The 8,907-nt window shown below is 56.6% G+C and overlaps 1 non-coding gene and 1 pseudogene across 1 annotated transcript; both read left to right on the top strand.

Annotated features, from left to right (window-relative positions):
• The first annotated feature begins 3,406 nt into the window (after positions 1 to 3,406).
• On the top strand, positions 3,407 to 5,280 carry LOC141164956 (18S ribosomal RNA; annotated as a pseudogene).
• A 518-nt stretch (positions 5,281 to 5,798) lies between these two features.
• On the top strand, positions 5,799 to 5,952 carry LOC141164919 (5.8S ribosomal RNA). Its single transcript, XR_012250966.1, has one exon. It is a non-coding gene; the product is annotated as a 5.8S ribosomal RNA (ribosomal RNA).
• Positions 5,953 to 8,907: the final 2,955 nt, after the last annotated feature.

Below are 8,907 nucleotides of genomic sequence, written 5' to 3'. Positions count from 1 at the left end.
TGTTTATGTATCGGTTATATTGCTGGAAATTGTTTTCGTTACTTGTACTAGTTTGTGTTTTTACATTTATAATAAAATAGAGTTCCAGCTCCAGTAGTGTACACTAAAGCTGCCGCAGTTAAAAAGCTCGTAGTTGGATCTTGGGATCGAGCTGGCGGTCTGCCGCAAGGCGTGCTACCGCCAGTCCCAGCCCCTTTGCCTTGGGGCGCCTCCCCGATGCTCTTGACTGAGTGTCCCGGGGGCCCGAAGCGTTTACTTTGAAAAAATTAGAGTGTTCAAAGCAGGCAGCCACGTTTTTTTGGCAAATTTCTGACTCTTTGAAAATTTCAATTTTTTGTGAAAATTTCCGCTAAATGAGGGAATACTATGTTATAGGGCATCCCAGGAGGGCTCCAAATGTGTGGGTAAAATATACATCCCACGTGGGGAAAATTGAAAAAAAGTTGAAAAAAAATTTTTGCGGACTTAGAAAATTTTTCAACTTGTGTCAGACTTCCAGAGAGGGGAAAATGTGAGTGAGCGCATCCGATTTCAGTTCCAGAGCGATTCGCCCGATGAGTCCTTCATACTTAGTCTTTTTCAGAAGTCAGAATTTTGACTTCCAGGACCCGCCAAACGTTGGTAAATTGAATCCGCTCACCAGTTCCAAGTGTTTTGAGGTGTCCCCGGTTGCAGTAATGCAGCCTGCCCACTAGATGTCGAAAAAGAGACAAAAAGTGAAAAAGAACCAGAATGAGGAAATTCCAGGGAGCCGAATCCGCCTGACAGTTCCAGGCGATCGGGTACTTTTTGGCATGCGTCCCTAAAGTGGGTATAGGGTGACACTCCATGCAAAGACCCAGTTTTGCACACCACCGGCAGAATATATGAGAGAGAGGTACCTCTCAGCCCCGACACATTTCGACTCATTTAAGCTGGTTTTCACCTCCGTAGGCCCGGGTACGCGTTTTGGCTATGAGTCCCTGTTCGGCTGGAGGTCTGCACATTGGCTGAACCCAGGCTTCCGCAGCTGCGTGGGGGGACTTTTGCTGGTTGCCTATCCAAAGTCAGAGAGGTGTTCCTGGGTTGAAGTGAGCCTGGCCAGACCCCCCCCCGCGGGCCCTGGTTCTCCACATGGGGGCGCCTCAAGGCTAAAATCTGGATTTTTAGGCTGAGGAGAGGCTCCATGAGGGCGGATGCTTTTGTGGCTTCGACCCCAGTGCTGTTCCACATCCAGTACCCCCTTTGCAAGGGCGCCTGTACCCGAGTCGCGCTTCCAGGACTCGTGGGCACGTATCTCCCGACGACAGGGGTTTGCAGCCTCCGTACTTGGGCAAGTCCCTCCACGCACCCCTGCTCTTCCTCCGATCGATCTGGCGCAGCGCTCCCGGGTGGGGAGGTGGCGCCGCTCACTCGGCCCGGGCTTTGGAGCCCGCGCCGGCTTAAGGTGAGCGGTCCCCTTCCTCCTCTACCCCCGGGCTTTCGACACCTATCTTTGGGCGCGCACGCCGGCCTCGCCTCCCGTCCGTGGAGGTGGCCGAGCCATGGGGAGTTTTACCTGACCCAAGCGAAGGCAGCGGTCCGACGACCCGCACGTGCGAGCAGCATGGTGCCCACCCACCAAGGCGTGGGGGCCCGTCGTCCGAATCGCTCCCTGTGCGGGGAAGCACAACTATCTCCGAGGGCGGCCCTTTTCTTCCAGATGCGTACACGGCCAGCGGAGGCCCGCGCCGCCCCTCGTGTCCGAAAGGGTGGCCCCCGCGGCGGTGGCGACAGCAGCTGTGGTGGGTGGCGTCTCCGCGCCACTGCCGAGCTTCGCGCTTTCCAGTCTTTTCCCGGATCCCTATGTCAGTGGGGAGGACGACAGAGGTGTGGAGGCAGGCGAAGGGGGTTCTCACCGTGCAAGGGTACCTGTACCCGAGTTGCGCTTCCAGGACTCGTGGGCACTTATCTCCCGACGACAGGGGTTTGCAGCCTCCGTACTTGGGCAAGTCCCTCCACGCACCCCTGCTCTTCCTCCGATCGATCTGGCGCAGCGCTCCCGGGTGGGGAGGTGGTGCCGCTCGCTCGGCCCGGGCTTTGGAGCCCGCGCCGGCTTAAGGTGAGCGGTCCCCTTCCTCCTCTACCCCCGGGCTTTCGACACCTATCTTTGGGCGCGCAAGCCGGCCTCGCCTCCCGTCCGTGGAGGTGGCCTAGCCGTGGGGAGTTTTACCCGACCCAAGCGAAGGCAGCGGTCCGACGACCCGCACGTGCGAACGGCATGGTGCCCACCCACCAAGGCGTGGGGGCCCGTCGTCCGAATCGCTCCCTGTGCGGGATAGCACAACTATCTCCGAGGGCGGCCCTTTTCTTCCAGATGCGTACACGGCCAGCGGAGGCCCGCGCCGCCCCTCGTGTCCGAAAGGGCGGCCTCCGCGGCGGTGGCGACAGCAGCGGTGGTGGGTGGCGTCTCCGCGCCACTGCCGAGCTTCGCGCTTTCCAGTCTTTTCCCGGATCCCTATGTCAGTGAGGAGGACGACAGAGGTGTGGAGGCAGGCGAAGGGGGTTCTCACCGTGCAAGGGCGCCTGTACCCGAGTCGCGCTTCCAGGACTCGTGAGCACGTATCTCCCGACGACAGGGGTTTGCAGCCTCCGTACTTGGGCAAGTCCCTCCACGCACCCCTGCTCTTCCTCCGATCGATCTGGCGCAGCGCTCCCTGGTGGGGAGGTGGCGCCGCTCGCTCAGCCCGGGCTTTGGAGCCCGCGCCGACTTAAGGTGAGCGGTCCCCTTCCTCCTCTACCCCCGGGCTTTTGACACCTATCTTTGAGCGCGCACGCTGGCCTCCCGTCCGCGGAGGTGGCCGAGCCGTGGGGCGTTTGAGCCGACCCCAGCGAAGGCAGCGGTCCGACGACCCGCACGGGCTAACGGCGGGGCGTCCACCCACCCAGGCGTGGGGTCCGTCGTCCGAATCGCTCCCTGTGTGGGGATGCACAACGATCTTCTCCGAGGGCGGCCCTTTTCTTCCAGATGTGTACCCGGTCAGCGGAGGCCCACGCCGCCCCTCGTGTCCGACAGGGCGGCCTCCGCGGCGGTGGCGATAGCGGCGGCGGTGGGTGGCGTCTCCGCGCCACTGCCGAGCTTCGCGATTTCCAGTCTTTTCCCGAGCCCCTACGTCAGTGGGGAGGACGACAGAGGTGTGGAGGCAGGCGAAGGGGGTTCTCACCGTGCGGTGTGCCCCAGCCCGACCGTCGCCTTTCCCCCTCGACCCTCGTCCTCCCAGGCGGCTCGGCAGGGAGAAGGAGAGAAAGAGCGAGAGAGGGAGAGTGGAAACCCCAGAGCCGAGGGGTTATATGGAGAACGGGAGAAGGAACGAGGGCCAAGAGGTAGGGAGTACCCGCAGGCCTCTCCTCTCCCGAACCTCTACGCGGTCCAGTCGTGATGGGGGGCTACCTGGTTGATTCTGCCAGTAGCATATGCTTGTCTCAAAGATTAAGCCATGCACGTGTAAGTACACACGGACGGTACAGTGAAACTGCGAATGGCTCTTTAAATCAGTTATGATTCCTTTGATCGCTCCAAACCGTTGACTCGGACAACTGTGGTAATTCTAGAGCTAATACGTGCAAACGAGCGCTGGCCGCCAGGGATGCGTGCATTTATCAGACCAAAACCAATCCGGGGTACCAGGCGCGGCGTCGGGACGGCCTCCGCGGCCTCCCCCCTGCTGCGCTCTCACCGTAAGCTTTGCGACTCTGGATAACCTCGGGCCGATCGCATTTCCCCGTGACGGCGACGATCCATTCGGGTGTCTGCCCTATCAACTTTTGATGGTACTTTCTGTGCCTACCATGGTGACCACGGGTAACGGAGAATCAGGGTTCGATTCCGGAGAGCGAGCCTGAGAAACGGCTACCACATCCAAGGAAGGCAGCAGGCGCGCAAATTACCCACTCCCGACCCGGTGAGGTAGTGACGAAAAATAACAATACAGGACTCTTTCGAGGCTCTTTAATTGGAATGAGTACACTTTAAATCCTTTAACGAGGATCTATTGGAGGGAAAGTCTGGTGCCAGCAGCCGCGGTAATTCCAGCTCCAGTAGTGTACACTAAAGCTGCTGCAGTTAAAAAGCTCGTAGTTGGATCTTGGGATCGAGCTGGCGGTCTGCCGCAAGGCGTGCTACCGCCAGTCCCAGCCCCTTTGCCTTGGGGTGCCTCCCGGATGCTCTTGACTGAGTGTCCCGGGGGCCCGAAGCGTTTACTTTGAAAAAATTAGAGTGTTCAAAGCAGGCAGCCACGCCTGAATACTCCAGCTAGGAATAATGGAATAGGACTCCGGTTCTATTTTGTTGGTTGTCGGAACTGGGGCCATGATTAAGAGGGACGGCCGGGGGCATCCTTATTGCGCCGCTAGAGGTGAAATTCTTGGACCGGCACAAGACGAACCAAAGCGAAAGCATTTGCCAAGAATGTTTTCATTAATCAAGAACGAAAGTCGGAGGTTCGAAGACGATCAGATACCGTCGTAGTTCCGACCATAAATGATGCCAACTGGCGATCCGGCGGCGTCATTCCCATGACCTGCCGAGCAGCGTCCGGGAAACCAAAGTCTTTGGGTTCCGGGGGGAGTATGGTTGCAAAGCTGAAACTTAAAGGAATTGACGGAAGGGCACCACCAGGAGTGGAGCCTGCGGCTTAATTTGACTCAACACGGGAAACCTCACCCGGCCCGGACACGGAAAGGATTGACAGATTGAAAGCTCTTTCTCGATTCTGTGGGTGGTGGTGCATGGGTGTTCTTAGTTGGTGGAGCGATTTGTCTGGTTAATTCCGATAACGAACGAGGCTCCGGCATGCTAACTAGCTACGCGACCCCCCGTGGTCCGCGTCCAGCTTCTTAGAGGGACAAGTGGCGCTCAGCCACACGAGATCGAGCAATAACAGATCTGTGATGCCCTTAGATGTCCAGGGCTGCACGCGCGCTACACTGAACGGACCAGCGTGTGTCTACCCTTCACCGACAGGTGCGGGTAACCTGCTGAACCCCGCTCGTGATGGGGATCGGGGATTGCAATTCTTCCCCGTGAACGAGGAATTCCCAGTAAGTGCGGGTCATAAGCTCGCGTTGATTAAGTCCCTGCCCTTTGTACACACCGCCCGTCGCTACTACCGATTGGATGGTTTAGTGAGGTCCTTGGATTGGCCCTGCCGGGGTCCGCCAAGACCCTGGCGGAGAGCCGAGAAGACGATCGAACTTGACTATCTAGAAGGAAGTAAAAGTCGTAACAAGGTTTCTGTAGGTGAACCTGCAGAAGGATCATTAAGACAGCGATGACCGAACCGAGGAGGCGCGGAGCTGGAAGCCGATTTCCCCGACTGCCTCCCCCAGCCCGAAGGGGGTGTGCGGCTGGGATACTTCCGCTCTGCCTGAGCTACCCGCACGCGGAGGGGCGGCGACGGTCCAGCGAGGGTTATCGCCGTGCGGACGAAGACGACGGGAGGGTGTGGGGAGCCCCTCTTGCTCCGTCGTACCGACGGACACCTGGCCTCTCGGGGGAATCCTGCCGTGTTCCCCCCGCCCAGGAAAAAACCCACATGAAAGGCCGTCCCGGGTACCGTTCGCCCGTGCGCCCCTATACCCCTCTCCCCGGGGTTGCAGGACCGGGGGGTAGGTCGAGAAGTCTCGAGCCCTCCGTTGTTCCCCTCCCCGCCGGAAGGAGGGACGGCGGAGGCCGAGCACCCGGGGCAACAGGGCCAAGAAAAATCCCCGATGCACCCCCTCTGTTGCCGGCCGACGTACTGAAAAACCGGGCGCCCCAGAGCTGCCGGACCCAGAAGCGTGACTCTTAACGGTGGATCACTCGGCTCGCGCGTCGATGAAGAACGCAGCTAGCTGCGAGAATTAGTGTGAATTGCAGGACACATTGATCATCGACACTTCGAACGCACCTTGCGGCCCCGGGTTTCTCCCGGGGCTATGCCTGTCTGAGGGTTGCCCCTCCGTCGATCGCCTCCGTTGCGCAGCTGGGGTCCCGTCGCAAGGGATTTTCAGAGGGAGGCCCGAGGCTTCGCACCCCGACGCCCTCTCTCTCTCTCTCTCTCCCTTACGTCCCCCCAAGGCTAGACCCACCCGCTCGGTTACCCTCCGCCCCGACCCGGAGCGTGCCGTGAGGCTGTCTGTGGAGACACAGGGCTGCCTCCGGAGCTTCCAGGGGTTGGGGGGTAGCCGCCTGGGGCGGCGTGGAAGGGCACGCTCGCAGACCAGACTAAAGACCTCAGATCAGACGTGGCGACCCGCTGAATTTCAGCATATTAATAAGCGGAGGAAAATAAACTAACCAGGATTCCCTCAGTAACGGCGAGTGAAGAGGGAAGAGCCCAGTGCTGAATCCCTGTCCGTCCGGCGGGCGTCGGGAAATGTGGCATACGGGAGACCGGACCACCTCGGCGTCGCTCGGGGGCCCGAGTCCTTCTAATAGTGGCCCCAGCCCGTGGACGGTGGTAGGCCGTGTATTCTACGGTTGGAATAAAAGTGCAGACGAACATTTGAATGACTTTATTATTGGTTGTAATTTTTCTCAGTTTTACACTGGTTTGGTGCACCTAATTGGGATGAGCCGAAAGGTGTTTAAGCCTAGCCTCTCAATAGGCTTCGCTATCGGCCTCATGATTTCCATATTGTCTGCTTGCTGGTTCTCTGAATGACTGGGGGAAGCCAATACAGGTGGCTGACTGTCGTCTCCATCAGTCCGCCTGTCGTCTCCATCAACCTGGCTGTCGTCTCCATCAGCCAGCCTGTCGTCTTCATCAACCTGGCTGTCGTCTCCATCAGCCAGCCTGTCGGCTCCATCAGCCTGGCTGTCATATCCATCAGCCCGCCTGTCGTCTCCATCAACCTGGCTGTCGTCTCCGTCAGCCAGCCTGTTGGCTCCATCAGCATGGCTGTCGTATCCATCAGCCCGCCTGTCGTCTCCATCAACCTGGTTGTCGTCTCCATCAGCCAGCCTTTCGGCTCCATCAGCCTGGCTGTCGTCTCCAACAGCCTGCCCCGAATTTATTACCAATTCATGGGCACGACACATATCCACAAGTGCTTTCTCCTGGTAAACTTTCTCAGCCATACCATTTGTGTGGACCAGATATCGTGCGAATAAGTGTTTTTCGGAATCGGAATATCGTGAGAAAGTCCACGTTTCACATACACGTCGTACAAAATGGCTGGTGACATGTGGAAGGCTGTAGCTGTGGAGGAAAAACAATCAGTGCCTGTAGCTGCATATGATAATTTACACTGGATATTCTTCCCCCACCTTTCATGATAACGCCGGAGAGCAGCGGATGGGTTCATTACGACCTTCCCGGTACACGTCAGAAAAAAGTTTGCGATTTCTCGGCCAGCAGCAATGACAGGTCTGATATGTTCTGCATAGACTTTGAACCACTGAAAAAGAAAAAAAAACTTAATCTCGAGCCAGAGGGTATACCTCAAACGAGTTTTGCATGGGGACAACAGAGGGGTTTCAACCCCATGTGGAGTCGGGTAGCCCGGGTCCCCTGGCTTGTAGAAACCTTACCGAATGTTCTTCCTCTGAAAGCACGAACGATGCTACTTGAGTGGATGCACACTTGTGTGTTTTCACACCGACAATCGTCTTTCGAACACCGCGGTACATGTGATAGGTCCTCCCGTTCCACTCTGAAACCTAAGGTGTAAAAAGAAGGGAGATGATTGAGACGGTTCCGCAATGACCGCTGCCCATGCAGACTAACACTACTTACGGTCAAATTGCGAACAACACCTGGCCTTTGGAGGTGTCTTAGAATCAGAAGGGCCTGGAGGTACAGAATAACTTCCCTTCGGTCCTCTTCTGATCCCCCGTCCTGGACATTCTCTATGCTCGCTAGAAATGTAGGTCTTGCTTCGTCCAGTATTTTCTGGCAGTCATTCGGTGTCTTGGAGGGCTTCATCAGCGTATCGTACCTGTGGGGTGAAATACAGTTATAGCACTTTTTTACCCAACAGCCGATGTTTGGTAAAAATCTCTCAGAATATTGGGTACCTCTTGCTCACTGAGTCTTGGCAGACTCCCCTGTACAACGTCTTACGCAGGTCCTCCGTAAAGTTCATAAACACCTCACACGCCCTGTATAGCTGAGGATTCTCTATGCTCAGTTGTGTGCCCCTCATCTGATAGGTGGTGAATCACCGAATGTGCTTCAGTATTTTGAGGGAGGTCTGGTTCGATAGTTTGAGGCTGCTGAGTTTTTTAAAAAAATCATTCACTTTTGTTGGTTTGGTTAAGTACTCCAGAGTTATAAATCTTGGGTTGATAAAGAAAAGAAACCGCGCAACATTCGATACCTCCTGGTTACAATTAGGGACCCCACGGGTTACTGTCAAATATGTGCGGAAGCTCTTCTACATGGGGCTATTCACTGAGTGACGCATATACAAGCCGGCGGCCGTTCTAGCCAGGGAGCTTTCGTTTCTCCATTGCCTAGACTGAATGTTTTGTGTGCTGCCATCCATGGCCTCAATGGGGTCCGACTCGGGGCATGGGGCTCCCTCAAAATTGTGTGCAGACTGTTCAGGGACAGGCGCGTCCATCATTTGTGAATATGACTCCACAGGGGGCACGTAGCATGGGTGCAAACAGTCTGTTGGCGCCTGGGTCTGTCCTACAGAGGTCAGCGGTATGTTGTCTAACTGAAATGTAGGTTTGTTTACTATAAAATACCCACGGCTTTCGACAAATGCTACCACATCTTCCAGGGATTGCAGAGGCTTGAGCTCGCTGAATAGTATAGCTGTGCCCTTAGCCGCGACAAGTCTAAGTCGATCTTTGGCGATAGCCAAGTTTTTTTTTATCTCCGAGACGCTTTCGGACCTCATGCACACCCTTCTCAGATGTGTGGACAGATATCTCGTCACCCTGTGGCACACGGGGGA

This window comes from Phyllobates terribilis, unplaced genomic scaffold (assembly GCF_046119375.1).
Source record: "Phyllobates terribilis strain yellow unplaced genomic scaffold, ASM4611937v1 Scaffold_10__3_contigs__length_209671492, whole genome shotgun sequence".
NCBI lineage: Eukaryota > Metazoa > Chordata > Amphibia > Anura > Dendrobatidae > Phyllobates > Phyllobates terribilis.
Note: the sequence above shows the minus strand (reverse complement) of the source record. Positions and strands in the feature narration are given on the sequence as shown.